This window comes from Arvicanthis niloticus, chromosome 12 (assembly GCF_011762505.2).
Source record: "Arvicanthis niloticus isolate mArvNil1 chromosome 12, mArvNil1.pat.X, whole genome shotgun sequence".
In the NCBI taxonomy this organism is placed as follows: Eukaryota; Metazoa; Chordata; class Mammalia; order Rodentia; family Muridae; genus Arvicanthis; species Arvicanthis niloticus.
Genome location: NC_047669.1, coordinates 75856360 through 75874403, shown reverse-complemented (window position 1 = coordinate 75874403; position 18044 = coordinate 75856360). Strand labels below are relative to the sequence as shown.

The following is an 18044-nucleotide window of genomic DNA, read 5'->3' as shown; positions in this document are numbered from 1 at the left end:
CCCACTGCCTAGGATGGTATAGAGAGGAACATGTACTCACTGTTGGCCATGATACAAACTTCTGCCACCACTGTGGAAACCGGCATGGAGGTCCTTAAGGAAACTACAGACAGAGCCTCATAGGATCCAACCAGACTGCTTCTGAATATTCCAGATGGAATGTAAATCAGCACACTGCAAACACCTGCACACCCATGTTTACTGCAGACTACTCACAACAGTCAAGCTATAAACCCAGTGTCAGTGTCTGAACAGATGAATAAATGAAGATTATCCAGGATCCAGTCAGTGCAGTGTGTTCACAGTGGCGCGTCACCCACCCATAAAGGATACAGTCAGAATAGTTTAAGAGATCATCATATTAAGCAAAACAGCCAGACTCGGAGACACTACGTTTCTCTCATTTGTGAAATCCACATTAATGTACTCCATAAGCAGGAAAAGGCTCCAACAAAAGAGGCTTGTCTGGTTTTGGAGGATGCCAGGAGGGAAGTGAGTAGCCAAGTGACTTCTCAGAGGCTTTCTGCAGGCTGGTCTTTGCATGGTGCCGGGTCCTCTTACCCCACAGCTCCCTTCTCCACTCTGGCTGTACCGTTGGCACTGTCTGAAGTACTGTATCTTCTGAAAGCCTGACGGTATCTGAACTATGTCAGGAAATACTCCATGGTAGAAAGACATGTCACCTGAAGCAGTTTAGTCCACAACAGCATGGGCTGCAGCACGGCAGGTAGGAAACAGGAGGTCACTGGTGCAGGGCTGGTTGGAACCAGCAGGCTTGGTTGGCACCAGCAAAGGCACACCCCCATTGGCCTGCTAGGCTCCAAGTCTAGAAGTTTTGTCTCAGTCAGGGTTTCCATTTCTGCACAAACATCATGACCAAGAAGCAAGTTGGGGAGGAAAAGGTTTACTCAGCTTACACTTCCACGATGCTGTTCATCACCAAAGGAAGTCAGGACTGGAACTCAAACAGGTCAGAAACTTGGAGGCAGGAGCTGATGCAGAGGCCATGGAGGGATGTTACTGGCTTGCTTCCCCTGGCTTGCTCAGCTTACTTTCATATAGAGCCTAGGACTACCAGCCCAGGGATGGCATCAACGACAATGGGGCCTCCCACCCTTGATCATTAATTGAGAAAATGCCTTACACCTGGGTCTCATGGAGGCAACTCCTCAAAGGAGGCTCCTTTCTCTGTGATAAATCCAGCTTGTGTCAAGTTAACACATAAAACCAGCCAGTATAAGTATTTATAAAGTCTCCAGAAACTGTCAGGGAGGGCTGGGGACGGGGGCAGCTATTCAAGCACATGGGACTCTGGACATTTTGCACTTAAACTATAGTAGACAATGAGGACAATGTGTGCTCAACAGCCCCGCAACCGCACAGGCACAGAGCTATACTTCAGGGCAACAAGGTTACCCATACCTACTGCAGGGTGGGCACATCTTCTGTATATTGCCTGGCTTTGAGGCTTTCACAGAACAGGTAGTCAGCAAATATCTGTGGGGCAAGCAGAATGAGGGGCACAGCATGAGAAAGCCCCAGCGAGATCATGGGCCTGCAGTTAGTACAGCCGAAAAGACATTGTCTGGAAAGGAGATGCGGTCACAACCTAAGTCAGCTTGATCCACACTTCATCAGAGACCACAAATAGAGCACAAGGCCTCACTCCAGGGCAAGCAGTAAGCTAAACCCTGATCCACAAGACCTGAAAAACCCTTACCTTGAAGGCTTGCTGTGTGAAGTCAAGTGTCTGCCCAAAATGCTGGGTCCTAGTGGCTGTTTCACATCTCCCCCACGAGAAGCAGCATACTCAGCAGGGCACTTTCAGCCATGGGTGGGTCCTGTGCTGGGGAAGAAGGTTTTGTTCTCCCTGGCCTCCCATCTTAGGGTGAGATACACCACGAAGACAGAAAGTAAACAAGCCTTCAGACACCCAGATTTCAGTTTGATATACTCTGAAAGTAGAACTTAATTTTGACCCATTGAGGCACGATCCTCTTTCTTCTTTATGTCCTGGAGAAATGGGAAGCACAGAGCATTTTCCTGGAGGACACTGTATGGCTTCACTGCAAGTGTGGGAAGCTCTGTGGATTGACTACTCACTGCTCAACCTGAAGGGAGTTAGAGGGAAATTCTCAATATGGGGAACTCAGAAGAAATACAGTAGACATGAGGAGACCAAGATCAGACACTAAGTACCAAGGTGTGGGACCTGAAGGAGCTGACATTTCAAAGTAGCTATTTTAGTCTGAACTAGTTATCTTACCTGGTGATAGGTGCATGCTGGGAAGACTGTCAGGTGCCTGGGCTCATCTTCTTCCTCCTCTCCGCTGTGCCTTTCATCTGAAATGTGAGAAGAGCCAAGTCTTTCTCCACTCCTGTGAGAAAGCAGCTGTGGCTGCTGCTCTGCTTGCTGAGATGTTATGGTTTGTATATGCACAGCCCTGGGAGTGGCACTATTTGAAGGTGTGGCCCTGTTGGAGTAGGTGTGGTCTTGTTGGAGTAGGTGTGTCATTGTGGGCATGGGCTAGCTGCCTGGAATTCTGTATTCTGTTAGCAGCCTTCAGATGAAGATGTAGAACTCTTAGCATCTCCTGTGCCATGCTTGCCAGGACGCTGCCATGTTCCCGCATTGATGATAATGGACTGAACCTCTGAACCTGTAAGCCAGGTCCAATTAAATGTTGTCTTTATAAGAGTTGCCCTGGTCATGGTGTCTGTTCACAGCAGTAAAACACTAACTAATACAGTAGGCAAACTCGAAGCAAGAGGCCAGAGCCCCTTTCTCGTCTCTGTGCTCACCAACAGCTTTGTGCTGCTGCCAGCAGAGTGTCCAATATTTCTTTGTATAGCTACAGGTTGGTCTGGTACTATCCCCTCAATGTTGGATGTTAGTGATCTTATTCACTCTGACGATTTGTTTTAATCATGTTTATGTGTGTGTCTGTGTGCTGGACTACGGTGGGTGCCTTGAAGAGGCCAGATGCATCAGACCCCCTGGAGCCAGAGTTACAAGCTATTGTGAGCCACAGACATGGGTGCTGGTAGGAGGAGTACACACTTTTAAGCACTGAACCATCTCTCCATCCCCCTGGTTTTCTTCACATTAAAGCCCTGTGTTTGCATGCTTCAACTTTTTGGGGTTGCCCAGAGGCACCAGATGATAGGCTTCCCAATACCCCAGCTCAGGATTTTGGCATGGCCAGTGCTGTGTGTGAAGACTCAACAACAAAGCAGTTACTATCGCTCCAGTCATTTCCTCAGGAATAGAGACTATTTTTAGAATAAGTGTGGTGACCACAGACAAGAGACAGACAAGAAACAGTCAGCATTTCATCTGTTTCATCTGAAAAAACCAACAGGCTGGTGACTCCATACAGGAGCAGAGGAATGCAGAGCAGCTGTGTGTACTGCTAAGACTTTTATTAACGACATCACTGGCTATCAGGAATGCAAATCAAACCTGCTGTTAGCTACAACTCTACATCCATTTAAATGGACAGAAAGTTAAAAGACAGTACCATGTGCTGGGAAGGATGGACAGAAACTGGGAGCCACATGTACTCCAGGTGGGAACATAAAATGGTGCAGCCACGAGGGAAAGCAGTCTGGGAGCTGCACAAAAATTAAACAGAGGAATGGTGGTGCTGCTAGGCATTGCTACAGAGAAATGGGAAGCTAGCTTCATACAAAACCTTCAACAGCAGCACGATTCACAAGAAGCAAGCAAGCAACCAAACCAGATGCAGACATAATATCCACGAACTAAACAATGGACATATAAAAAGCAGCCTGTGCACACATGGGTATTATTTGGTAAGAAAATGAAATGAATTACTAATACATGTTAAAAGCATATGAAGGATAATAGCATTATGCTAAGAAAAGATAGTCAGACCCAAAGATCCTGTCTGTCCACAATAGACAAATTTAGAGACATCAAGTAGATTGGAGGCCATCTAGCATCTGGGAGGCGGGAGCGTGGGATGACCATTACAGGAAATGATGTTTCATTTGGGATGATGAAGAGATAAAGACATAATGACTGTGATCTGTGAATTCACAGAAAACATTAAATGACCTGCTTTAAGCTATACATGGTGTTGCACATCGGTATTCCAGGACTCAGATTGCTAATGGGAGTCCAAGGCCAGCCTAGACACATGACAAGATTACATCTCAAAACCTATATTGTAAGTAAAATAGTTAATTGTGTAGTGTTTGATTATACCACAATAAAGCTGTCATAAATACAATTCACTAAGGCAAAAGTAACTACAATATATTATATGATTTGTTGCATAGATCTGAGTAAAATGTATGAAAAAAGTAACATAAAAGGGGGTAGAAGGAAAGGGAAGCACATCCCTGTGAGGGTGAGGGAGCACCCCTGTGAGGGTGCTATACTATAGAGGGAGGGAGCACCCCTGTGAGGGTGCTATACTATAGAGGGAGGGAGCACCCCTGTGAGGGTGCTATGCTGTAGAGGGAGGGAGCACCCCTGTGAGGGTGCTATGCTGTAGAGGGAGGGAGCACTCCTGTGAGGGTGCTATACTATAGAGGGAGGAAACACTGTGTTAGGATTCTGTACTATAAGCAGCTATGATATTTCTTTCTTTTTAAAAAGGGTTTATTTATTTATTTTATATATGTGAGTACACTATGGCTCTATTCAGACACACCAGAAGAGGGCATTGGATCTTGTTACAGATGGTTGTGAGCCACCATGTGGTTGCTGGGAATTGAACTCAGGACCTCTGGAAGAGCAGTCAGTGCTCTTAAGAGCTGATCAGTCTCTCCAGCCATATGACATTTCTTTAACGTAAAGTTATGTATTATTATCATAATTCACATATACATTTTAAAAACAGCTAACAAATATAAGGAGTTAGGGGGGAAGGCACAAGAAAGATGAATAAGGGGTTATAATAATGAACAGGAAATAAAGACAATAGACTGTAAAGATGAGGGATTTATACCCAATTATGGCAACAACTGTAGGAAGTTTGAGGGTTTAACAAGTCCCAGGAGGCTCAAACTGTCAGACAAAACTGTACCAGGAGTTACATGTGTTCTGTAAGAAGTTTAGCTTGACGGTAACTACACCAACAGGTTCAGTAGAGACAGGAGAAGATGGACTGTCCTAACCCTGATCAGATCTGGATGGCCATGTCAGTAACCAAGTAAGAGTCAAAGTAAAACACTATTGACGAATTAAAATATGTAAGAAAAGGTTGCTTCATAATGAAAGAGAACTAGGTCACTAAGAGAACATATTTTTACATATTTAGACACATAATCACAAAGATTAAAAATATAAAAAGGAAAATCAGAATTACAAGAGGAGAAAATCTCATACATAGGAGATCTCCTTTTTTTTTTTTCTTCTTCTTCAAGACAGGGTTTCTCTGTGTATCCCTGGCTATTCTACAACTCACTCTCACTCTGTAGACCAGGCTGGCCTCGAACTCAGAAATCCACCTGCCTCTGCCTCCCAAGTGCTGGGATTAAAGACGTGCACCACCGCCGCCCGGCTGGAGATCTTCTCAATGTCAGGAAATGGTAGGTATGCAGACTGGCCAGGACCACCAGCCAGACAACAGGCTGGCGGCCTCCATAGAGCAGTGTAAAAGACAGAAGGCATTTGCCAGCACAGACGATTGCGTCCTAAGTGATTTTAAAAGGACTTGAATTATACAAACTGAAAGACAGCCAGATCTCTGAAGTACACGAAAACTAAGCAACAGGCTTCTAACTACCACATGAGTCAAAGTGAAAATTAAAATTAAAATCAGTGAGCAGGGTGGGTGAGATGGGTCAGTGGGTAAGAGTAGATGCCACACCTAACAACTGGAGTTGAACCCCCAGGACATACATGGTGGAAGGAGGGAACTGAAGCTCACAAGTTATTTCTGACCTACACATACATATCATGGGGCATGGATGCACATGAGTGTGCACGTGCGCACACACACATACACACACACACACACACACAAATTCATGCACACACACATACATACACTCACTGAACTATTTTTAAAGTGTACTAAAAATTGACATTTGATCCTAAAATCATGTGGAAATAGAATTGTACTAAAAACAAATTTGAAAGAGGGAGGTTTATCACTGAGACTTAAAGAAACAACATTCAAGACAGTGTATTTGCATAAAATAGAGACATATGTGGAGAGAAAAATAAATTTTAAAAATTGATCTGCTCATCATTCCTTTATGGTTAAGGATACTAAGCATTTTCCCATACACACTGGCTATTTGTATGTCTGTGAGAATTGTCCAATCTGTTCTTTTGGGCTCTTAAATATTCCAGATATTAATCTTGTCAGATGAACTATGTCAAAGGCTGGTGTCTGCCTCTTCACTCTCATTGTTATCTCCTTTGCTGTGCACAAGTTTTTTTTTTTTTTTTTTTTTTTAAATTTCCTACATCCCATTGATCAGTTCTACTATCTCTTGAGCTGTTTGAAATGTGTTCAGAAACATTGGGTATTATTTTCAAATTTTCAGGTCTTACAATTTTTGAATCATTTTGAATTACTTCTGTGTGCTTGACAAGGATCTGGTTTCTCTCTTTTATGTCAAAATGTCCAGTTTGTCTGGTTTTCCCAGACCCATTTGTTGAAAAGGCATATTAAGCTGGGCAGTGGTGGTGCACACCACTAATTCTAGCACTCAAGAGAGAGGCAGGCAGATCTCTGTGAGTTCAAGGCCAGCCTGGTCTATAGAGTGAGTTCCAGGACACCCAGGGCTGCACGGAAAAAGGAAAAATCAAACCAAACCAGTATTTGTATTGGTATTTGTAACAACAAAACCTCCACATTGTGGTCTTTTGGTTTTTGATCACTTGGACTTTTTTTGATCACATGACTTTATATGAGCTTCCCCCACCCCCTCCTTTATTCTATTCCATTGGTCAGTGCAGGGGCTTGAATTAGAATGGTCCCCACAGGCTCTTAAGTTTGAATGTTTGGTCTCTAATTCTTGAACTGCTTTCTTTGAAAAGTTGCCTTGGTCATGGTGTCTCTTCACAGCAATATAAAGTAACTTAGACAGTCTATGTGTCTGTACCATCCTAGTTTTGTTACACTAATTTCACAATATAATTTGAACTCAGAAATGGGAGGAAATACTTCCAAAAATCTTTTTTACTCAGGAGTGTTTTGGATATTCAGAATTTTTGTTGTTGTTCTTCTTCCATGTAAATTTCAGGGTATTTTTCTATTTCCTCGAAGAATGTTATTAGACTTTTGATGGTACTGCTTTGAATCTATAGATTACTTTTGATAATACAGCCATTCATAATATATACTTTGCTGATCCATGAACATGGGATGTCTTTCCATCTTCAAGTATCTTAATTCTTGAGCGTTTTGAAATTTCCTTGTAAAGATCTTTCACCTCCTTAACTAGGTTTAATTCCAAAGTATTTTATTTTACTGAGGTTATTCTGAATGAAATTATTTCCCCAAATTCTTTCTCAGGGTGTCTGTTATCTGTATACAAAAAAAACCCCAAAACAATGGATATTTAAATGATTCTGTATTCTGATTTGTCAAGTGTTTATCTGTTGAGCCCCATTTCGGCCCTGGTTTGGGCCTTGTGGACAAACCTGAGCCAGGCTCGAATTTTGAGATCTGTCTTAGTCACTTCTGTCCTGGAGTGACTCAACAGGACCTGTTTAGCCCTGCCTCTGCTCAGCTATTGCTGATGTAGAGCTTTGCCATTGACCCTGTCAGTCACCCCTACGTCATCTCACCCCACCAAAACCCCTCCTCCTTATGCTCGGAGTTTATATAAACAAGAGGTCAACTTACATTAAAGTTGAGTTCCTGCTGGACAAGACTCCAGGCCAGGTGTGTTTCTTTGGGCCGCTGACAGACACTCACCATCTCACTCAGCCCTGGAGAGACCCAGCCAGGACCGGGACCTCTCTCTCCTCTCACCTGGACCTGCCAGCTGCAAGGAGCTGATACTTATCTGTTTTTCTGGTGGAGCCTGTGTTTTGCTAGTATGTAATGTATGTGCAATAAGTCCTTGCTGGTATCTGTAGACAGAGTCTGATCCCCTAGAACTGGGATTATATACAATTGTAAGTTGCTATATATGTGAGTGCTGAAAATTTTACCTGAGAGCTCTGCAAGAGCAACACATGCTTTTAACCATGGTGCCAACTCTCTAAGAGATCACACTGTGTACAAATACAGATAATTCTTGCTTTCCTATTTGTATACCCTTTATGTGTTTTTCTTGCCTTATTGCTCTGGCTCAGAATTCAAGCACTATATTGAATAAAGATGAATACCCAGTCTTGTTTTTGAGTTTTCAGTTTTCTCCACTCCATATATTTACATATATGCTGGCTACAGGTCTGTCATATCCAGCCTTTATTAGGATGAAGTGTGAGTCTTCTATTCATAAGTTCTTGGGGAGGGGTGTGATGCAATGTTGAACTTTGTTAAATTATTCTGAATTTTCTTTCAGTATTCATTGGGATGATCATGTGATTTTTGTCCTCGACTCTGTTTATTTGCTGTTTGCCACTTATTTGCATATGCTGAGCCATACTTGCAGTGGGGAATGAAATAAATGGGATGCTGATGTACAATCTAGTTAATGTGCTGTTGACCAGGGTTTGTAAATATTTTATTGAGAATTGTTGCTTCAGTGTTCACCCGGAAAAGTGCTCTCTCTACTGATCCTTATTATTTTCTTATCTTATTTGGTGTCCAGGTACCAAAGTTTGATAGAATGAGTGTGTTACTGTTCCTTCTTTTTCTTTCCCGAGCCAGAATGGATATCATCAAAAAACTAATCCAAGGGCCGGAGAGATGGCTCAGAGGTTAAGAGCACTGACTGCTCTTCCAAAGGTCCTGAGTTCAATTCCCAGCAACCACATGGTGGCTCACAACCATCTGTAATGGGATCTGATGCCCTCTTCTGGTGTGCCTGAAGACAGCTACAATGTACTCATATACATAAAGTAAATAAATCTAAAAAAAAAAAAAAGCTTAAAAAAAAAAAAAAAAGCCAGCGGTGGTGGCACACACCTTTAATCCCAGCACTTGGGAGGAAGAGGCAGGCGGATTTCTGAGTTTGAGGCCAGCCTGGTCTACAGAGTGAGTTCCAGGACAGCCAGGGCTACACAGAGAAACCCTGTCTTGAAAAACCAAATTAAAAAAAAAAAAAAAAAAAAAAAAAAAAAAAAAAAAAAAAAAAAAAAAAAAAAAAACCTAGTCCAGCAAGATGACTCAGAAGGTACCTACAACCAAGTCTGATAACCTGAGTTTGACTCTCAGGGACACACATGGTAGAAGGAGATTATAGTCTCCCACATGTTGTCCTCTGATCTCAACATATACATCAAGGCATGTATATGCACACGTGCTAAATAAATGCAAAAAGAAAATTAAAACAAGCAACAAATATTGGGAAGATATGTGGAAAAATGAACCTTTGTATACACTGTTGGTAGGGATGCAAATTAGTTCGCTTACCTGCTATGTAAATTAGTACAGAGCTTCCTAGAAAGACCAAGAATAGAATGTCTGTATGATCATATTATACCACTCTTGAGTGTGTTCTGAAAAGAATAAAAGTCAGCACACTAGATACATCTGCACACCCATGCCCACTGTGGCATATAAAGCAGACAGGTTATGGATCTGCCTATGTGATGGGTAGTCTTCACTGTCAACTTGACTGAATTTAGAATCATCATGAAAACACACCTCTTGGTATATCTAAGGGAGTATTTCCAGAAAGGTGTAACTGGAGAGGAGACCCGCGCTGGATGTGGGTAGCACCACACTAGGGTCCTAAATAAAAGTGACCATGAGCTGAGCACCAGCACCAGTGTTTCCTGCTGTAGATGGATGCTGAGGAAAGAGTGTACTCCACACTCCTGTTACCATGCCTCCTCCACCAAGAGGGACTCTGTCGTCTGAGCTGTGCACCAAAATCAGACCTTCCCTCTTAAAATTGCTTGTTAGGTATAGGACTGTAGCAATGAAATAAGTAATAAGGTCTATGTGCATAGTCCAATATTCAGCCATAAAAATTACATCTTACTGGCTTTATGTGGCTTGCCACATTTTTCAAAAATTTATTTTTTGTGTATTTCTGTGTGTTGTGTATGTTTATAAGAGGGGGTGTGCACATGCTCATGTATGCGTCAGAGGTTGACACTACATACCTTCCTCTATTGCCTGAACAGGGGACTGGATCCCTTGAAACTGATGTAATAGATGCTTGTTAGACACCATGTGGGTGCTGGAAACTGAACCTGGGTCCTCTTCCTTTTAAAAGCTGTAAGTGCCTTTAACCGTGGAACCATCTCTCTAGCTTCTACCTACTTGAAAAGAATCTAAACCATACTAGTTTGGATAGTCTGGCTGCTCTGTGAGCTGTCAGAATCCACCTGTTCCAGAGCTGAGATTACAGATGCAGTGTTACAGCTAGCTTCTTTTATGGTACTCAGTGGCTTTTATGTGGGTGCTGGGATCCACATTTCCATCCCCAGGCTTGCACAGCAAGTGCTTTACCCCTAAGCCATCTCCCCAGCTCTTGATTGGCAGATTTGTTCTAAAGGAAAATAAACAAATATATAACATAAAAGAAAAACTAATGAATCAGACCTCACCAGAATTGGTAATGAGCTGGTAGTGTAGCTCAGGCAAGAGTGTTTGCCTAGCATGCACACAGCCCTGAGTTCCATCGCCAGTACCACAAAAACAATAAAAAACACTCCCCAGGATGGTTCAGTAAGAAAATGCTTGCCATGTAAGCCCAATGACCTGAATTTGATCCCTAAAACTCAGATGAAGGGGGAAGGCAAGAACTGACACCACAAAACTGTCCTGTGATCTCTCTAGGCATGCCATGGCACACACGTGCCACAGATGTATTATACCCTCTAATAAAATAATGAAAAAAATCCTTCAAACAAGAAAGCAATTCCAAAAGCTCAAAATTCTGTTTTTTCTTAAGACTTCAAAATACGTAGAGCTGCACAGGTGGCTTAGCAGGTAAATTGTGTTTTTAAAAGCACTGGCAGACAACCCTGATGACCTAACGTAAATATCCCACAGCAATAAAGAGAACCCAGTCCTGCAAGTTGCCATTTGACTTCCACTCTGGAGCTTGAACCAAACCTTGTATATTACACACACACACACGCACACGCACACGCACACGCACACACACACATACCTGTAAGAAACACCATTAATCTTACCTGGCTGTAAACTCAAGATTGACCAGCCTGAAAGAACATGCCCACTGGTGTAAATAAAAGTTATAGGAGTGATCAACTACTTTATAATTGAATTTAAAGCCGACTCCACAAAATGAAATCCATACCTGGCATCATTATTGGGATCAAGAACCTGTGACTAGATAACACTATTAGCTAGGAGTGAATCTACCACTATTAATTTATGAAATGAATATAGTATTGAACCAACTCCTAATGACTCACTTATAATGATAGATCAGTACATTACCTAACCCTCCACACAGAAGTTTTTAGTTGCAGTAGATGATAAACACAGAGACCACAACTGGTCAGTCTGTAGAAACTGAGGGACTGTAGAATGCTCAGCCCTAAATGTGACATCTATTATCATGCCCCTCCTCCCAAGGCTTAGAGATCACTTTGGAAGAACCAGGTGCAGTGGATGACCATAAGGAAAGTGTCCTCTAGTCATAACATGGATGTCACAATGTGGATGTTGCACATGAACTCACATTGGTTGTGACAATAGCCACAAAAGCTGCACAAGCTCAAGCCAGACCAAACTCAACAGCGGAAAGCGGAGGCGGGCATGAAGTTCTATCCCTACCTGAGGAGCCATTGGTAACTGATGGGTGCTGGTAGAGGGAAGAGTCCCCCCCCCCCCTTTTTTTTTTTTAAATTAAAGGGTGTGGCTCCAGATATGTAGGCTGCATGCCAGTGGATGGCCACATACTCAAGAGTACATGGTCAATGTAAGTGGACTTGATGGCTTTTGTCATTAAGAGCACACAGAGTCTCAGGGGGTAGGGGAAGAGGTGTGCATCTGGGAGAAGATAAGGGAGGAGGAGATGATCAATACATTATATGAAATTTCCAGTGAACACAAAGAACAAAAAATGTAGAGCCAGTGAGATCCCTCAGTGGGTAAAGGCACTTGCTAACAGGCCTGGTGATGAGTTAGATTTTCAGGACCCACACAATGGAAGGGGAGAACCAACCACCTCAGGTTGTCTCTTATCTCCACATGTACACCATGGCATGTGCATGTGAGCTTGCTCCTGGGTGTATATTTGCAACACACCCCACACATAACATATATTATAAAAAATACCAAAGTACTGTGAAAACAAATGAAAACACATGTTATGGAGTTGTAGGAAAAGAGGCATAGTGTGCTTCTACCAAACAGCTGTATTTACGATGCATAAAGAATCATTATAACTCAAAATTTATAGTCCGGTTTTTAACATGAGTCAAAGATAATTCAACAAAAATGTATTGACTGTAAATGACCCCAAAAATAGATACTCAGTGTTATTACTCTTAGGGAAGTCGGAAAAAAAAGTCCCAATGACACAGTATTACATACCCAATTACATACCCAATAGAGCTCATGTGACCATGTGCTCTGATGTCACAAGGCTCCCTGGTGGGAGCTCAGCTGCATAAGTGTTGGAATATGCATTCTAGCAGCACAGGGTTATAAACCAAGGAAGAGAAGAGCATGCAGGTGATGAATGTATAGGTTCAATCTAGATCAGCAATAAAGACAACTTTGCTTTGGAGGCTGGAAGGAGCCCAGTGGGAACAAGCTAAAGGTACACATGGAAAAACAAAGTGCGAAGAAATAAAGCAAGAGGAGGAGGCAGCCAAGGATTCAGGAAAAAAAAAAAAAATACAAACCAGCCTGAGAACAGACGGCAGCATGGGTTAGGAAGCTAGAGCTTCCTAAGCAGACAGACAACCTCGTATGGGTCAGATAGCGTGGAAGTTGTGTGAGGGCCAAGCAGCAGTGGGCTGTGCTCCGTGACATTAACTGCTGTTCCGGAGGAGAGAAATTGACTTGGGCTTGGAGGGGAGCAGCAGTCAGCAGGTGAATGGCTGGAGCAGTGAGTTTGTTCAGCAGGTGCAAGCCAGGACTCAGGTATCTCAGGGAAGTTATTTAAACTTTGAGGTTTGCTTCTGCATCTTTAAAATGGGTATAAAAGGGTACTTAAATGCCATGATGTTTGTAATTAGTGGTTGTAGTATTCCCAACTCCTTTTGGTTAAAATGATGCTGGAAGACAGCGGGTAGATCCTGAGTCTGGTACAGTGAGAAGTTGAAGGAGGGCCAGGCTCCTTAGATGTGAAGGCCACCAGTTTTGTGTTACATGGCTTTTATCCTATGTAGTCTGTGTACTTTGAAGTGTCTGCTGAGTGGGCTCTGGCTGTGTTCAGAAAGACCAGTGTGAGGAGGCACATACGAACAGACAGCTGTGAGTACAGGGCAGACCCACTGTGCCAGCCCAGAAGATAAGGAACTGAAAAAGAAAGGACTAGAAGCAGGAGTTCATAGGGCTGGTAAGAATAAGAGCGTATCAGAATATTCTCTGCTTAGCTGTTAGGTCTAGTCCCTTGAGTGTAAGGTCACATGCAGTACTAACATCTATGGAGAGCTCACCAGCAAGCTGACTGTCCTCTGTGGAAATGCCTCCATCTTGCTGGCGTTAGGCTGCTGTGCTCTAGCATTTCACTCTGTTCCTAACAACAACCCCCACTTCTTCTTCTTCCTTTTTTTTTTTTTTTTTTTTTTTTGAGACAGGGTTTCTCTGTGTAGCCCTGACTGTTCTGGAACTCACTCTGTAGACCAGGCTGGCCTCGAACTCAGAAATCAGCTCCTGCTTCTAAAGAACCCACTAAATATACCAGCAGGCTTTGCTGTGCTGGCAGCTTCCCTCATGACACCAAGTCTGGCCACTCAATCACCTCCACTCCCTCCTCCAGGCTGCTATCAAGTGCTGACTCCCCTGGCCTCTTTCTAAAGCTGGAGCCCTACCTCACCCAACTGTCCCCAACCTCTCTTATCCCTTCCTGGGTCCATTCTTCTCTGGATTACCAGGGATGTATCATGTGTTTTACTGTCCTACTTGACGTCAGCCTCCGCTATTGGAATGCTCAAGTCCTTTCTTCTTGTCTAGTCTGTTATAACTGGGGCACTAGAACTGTGCTTCCTGTGGCAAATTTGATGGTTGAATGAATTATGGCAGGTCAATGTTATGTAGCCATCAAGAGGCCAGGGCCACTTGGTTTGCTCCCAGAGGGGCCAGCTAGGGAATTCCAAGGCTCCTGCAAGGCACATGCAAGGTGAAGGACCCAGGACCTGTCAGATGTACAGTGGGATGAGTGTGAAGGACATTGTTCCTCACTGCCTGAAAGCCCAGGAAGTAGGGAGGGCTTGGCTTCAGTTTTCTTTCTGTCTGGCAGGTTAGAGACTGTGGTAGTTGTGTCTCTGGAAGCAAAAGCAATGTGGCCTCCCCAGAGGATAGAAGAAAGCTGGAGTCCTGCTGGCGCTGGGTGGCAGCCAGCGTCTGCAAGTACAATGCCCATCTGTTTCACTGCTTTCTCTTTTCGGAGGCTGCTGGCTCACCCCACTGGAATGGGGTGGCACTTCAGGACACGAAACTTAGAGCTGGTGGCAGATTTCTTGGAACCGGTGGCAGGAAGATCTAAATTAAGACCTTTCTATCACACCAAGTAAATAGAAGCTGAAATAGAGACTAAAGGAATTCAGCAGAATGCCTTCATACATAATTTTTTAAATACAGAGGAAGACGGCCTTAGGAAGCAGACTGGTATTTATTCATCAGAGCCTCAAGGTATTTGCTGAAAACAATGACACTATTTGACACAGAAGCACATTAGAAAACACAAGCTTCTCTTTGAAGTGCCCTGTGCCATAGAAGATGGTAATTTCCACTCTGCTTCGAAGGCTCTTGACAAGGCCCAGGGCCTGCCCCATAACCTGCTCAGGGGACAAGAGTTACTCCAGCATGGAGTCAACATCATGGACTCATAAAAACTTCTTGCTTCATGCCAAAATACAGAGGCTCCCTAGAGCCTGTCTCAACAAGGCTCTCTGTGTTCCTAGCTCAGAGACTAGTGGACCTTGTCCTTTCAGGACAGCAAGGGTGAGGTTCTCAGCCAGAGGGTGCTGGAAAGAAGTTCATTCAGCAGAAAATCACCTAAGCAGTGCTGGGAGACCTTACCATTTTAAATGTGGAAGTCCCATGAACCAGCTGTTTCCTTCAGCAGGAAAGGCCCTGAGGTTATCTGGTTATTTCTCCCATCCATTGATGACTGCACTCCCAATGTGATACTGCATACCACATAGAACTCATTGTGTAGTATATCCATCTAACAACCCAAAGACTGGTTCACAGAACCTCTGAAAACATACTAATTGACCTTGTTGGTTAGGTCAGATGGAGTGGGCTCCAGAGTGTTAGACCTTTTCCCTCACAAAGGTCCTCAAGCTGGTATCCAGCAAGCTCAGGACATTGTACAGCATCATCCTAGTCAGGTATTATTTTGTGTCAGGATGTGTATGAACCACCTGTTTGTGGAATAGCTGTTCAGTCTTTGCCTCTTCAACTACCTGGCTTGTCTTTTCACTTTTTAGTGGGAATTTACTGAGGAGCTCAACCCCGAAGTAAGATCCAACTTGATGGTTTTCCAAGAATCTGTTGTCTTGTAGGAAAACATTATCTTACTGTTCACATTCAGGACTGGTCCATCTGGAATTAGCATCTGTCTGTATTGTGATGGGTTAAAGATTTCCCATGGGGATAGGCAACATCATTATTCTTAATGTAGCCAAAAATCTTTTTCTGACGTGATAACCAGTCTGCCTTGACTGACAGTCCACTCACTGGGATTTTTTAGTTGACTAGAAGTTCTGTACTTCTGCTATTTCGTTTTCTCTCTTTAAAGTGAGACCATGTAAGGCAGAGGCAATGGCAGGATGAATAGCTTTTACTCTAAGCCAAAGAGCCTTCTCCACTTAGACCAGCCTTGCCTGGGCCCTTCCAAGGCAGCGGTGCACATGCTTCCTCATTCCGAACAAGTAAACAGCACTCACAGGAACACTTTGGGACAACTATAGGTAAAGTTATCCTCTGTTACAGAAAAGGTAAGGATCACAGTGTCCTTGGGATCAGGACTGCAAAACGTTTTTCAAAGTGACCCTGAGACATCTCATCTAGTTCAGACTATGAATCCTTTCTGGAGGACCAAGTCCGTCCTATGTAACTCACAGGCTTTCACCTCAAACACTCAGTTCCCCTTTACCAAAGGTTTATGTGGCTTAGATGCAATGGGAAGACGAGCTGCTCCAGGCCATCTCTTGTAGTACATATATCACTAGTAGATGCAGACTGTAAAGAATGATGTGTCATGACATTTTCTTATGTGCACATACCCTGCTTTTGCTCATACTCTCAGGGGCGGCCACCTCTTGTTTACAACTACATCAGAATGTCTAGTCTGGTGACATGCACGCAGGTGTTGAAGTCACTGAAGAGACTGGTCCCATTTTCCATGGATTTCCATTCCTGGTATTGCCTGTCCACAGACACTGAGGGCAGGTGACTGCATGAAGGTTGGCATGTAGGCCATTGTGTGAGGAAAAAGGCTCCAGGCATGAATGTCAGGCCTTCCCTCCACTGGCAGTTTAATCTAGACTGTTGCATTAAGAAGACAGAAACTCTGCCTGTTTCTTTCTCACAACTCTCTACAGGAGCTGTCCTGGCCCTTATCCTTAGCAACTATCCTGTCGCTGTGCTGCCTGAGCCGCACAGTACACACCTCATGATGAAAGGGGCATCCACCTCTGTCATTCTCTTGTGTTCTAGAGTCAACTCTCCAGAGAGGGTTATGAGAGGAATGACTAGTGTTGCTGCTTGACCTGTGGGGTGAGATCCCCGACATCTGCTTTCACTATATAGTCCTTCACATCACCTTACAAACACATCTTGCATTGCCAGGGCTCCACCTGAGGTTTGTGTTAATCATCCATTATCCGTAACACAGATTGATCACTTCTGAGAGGAAAGAATGTAATTTTAAGGTATGACTATTGCTTAGAGTTATGTATCATCTGAATTAACTACTACTCTCGAAATACAGTTGTATAATAGTTTAAAATTGTGCTTGCTTCTCACTATGGCTGTCGTGGAGCTGCAGACTGGTGGAATGATGAATAGGAGTGGCATCCCACCATAAGGTTAGGAATTAAGAGCGGAGGGAGATGTGCACCTCATCTTATCTATTCCTTCAGGTTTTGAGAACTGAGTACTGGAATGCAGTCTGAGTTGGCAGCAGTAGCAGCAGTGACAGCTCAGGAGGAGGCCACATACCCAGAGGGTGATGAATCCCAAGTATCAGTACCGTGCCACCAAGTCAAAATTGTGAAAGCAATCTCTTATATGAAGACAATCCAAAGAACGTGTCTGACAACTTTGCTTTAGGACAAGCCCAATTGGTAACATTAGCCTGTCTATACCCAATAAAATATATGAATATACTGTGTTTCCTTTATTAGTGCTCAGCATACCCAAGAGAGTCTTTAAAATGACACTATTGATCAGCTTAGCAGTCTATGAACACAAGTGCGTCAAAAACAAGCCCGCACGAAATGGGAGGCATCCTCAGCACGTTTGCATGTGCCCACATGAGAAAGGTCTTCACTGGGCCTGGACAGTTGACTATCATTTCTGCATAAACATTCGACTCACAAATTTACATAGTCAGTCTTAGGAACTTGAGTTTGGCAAGCTGTATTTAGGCACAAAGGAATATTTTGATCCAGGCTCTAAAATAACCCAGAATCCTTGGTTAAGATTCATCATCAGATACAGCTTGCCTGTTCTTCCCAAATAAAGTCAGTTTCTCAATATTTGACAAAACAGAACCCTGAATTTCCAAGCAGAATGCAATTCTAAATTACTGAGGCAAGAACGACAGTGAACAGC

General features: G+C 43.4%; 1 long non-coding RNA gene across 1 annotated transcript; it reads right to left on the bottom strand.

Annotated features, from left to right (window-relative positions):
- Positions 1-2343, bottom strand: LOC143444105 (uncharacterized). Its single transcript, XR_013113669.1, has 3 exons — positions 2267-2343; positions 1721-1846; positions 1-1497 (listed from the first exon to the last, which is right to left on the bottom strand). It is a non-coding gene; the product is annotated as an uncharacterized LOC143444105 (long non-coding RNA).
- Positions 2344-18044: the final 15701 nt, after the last annotated feature.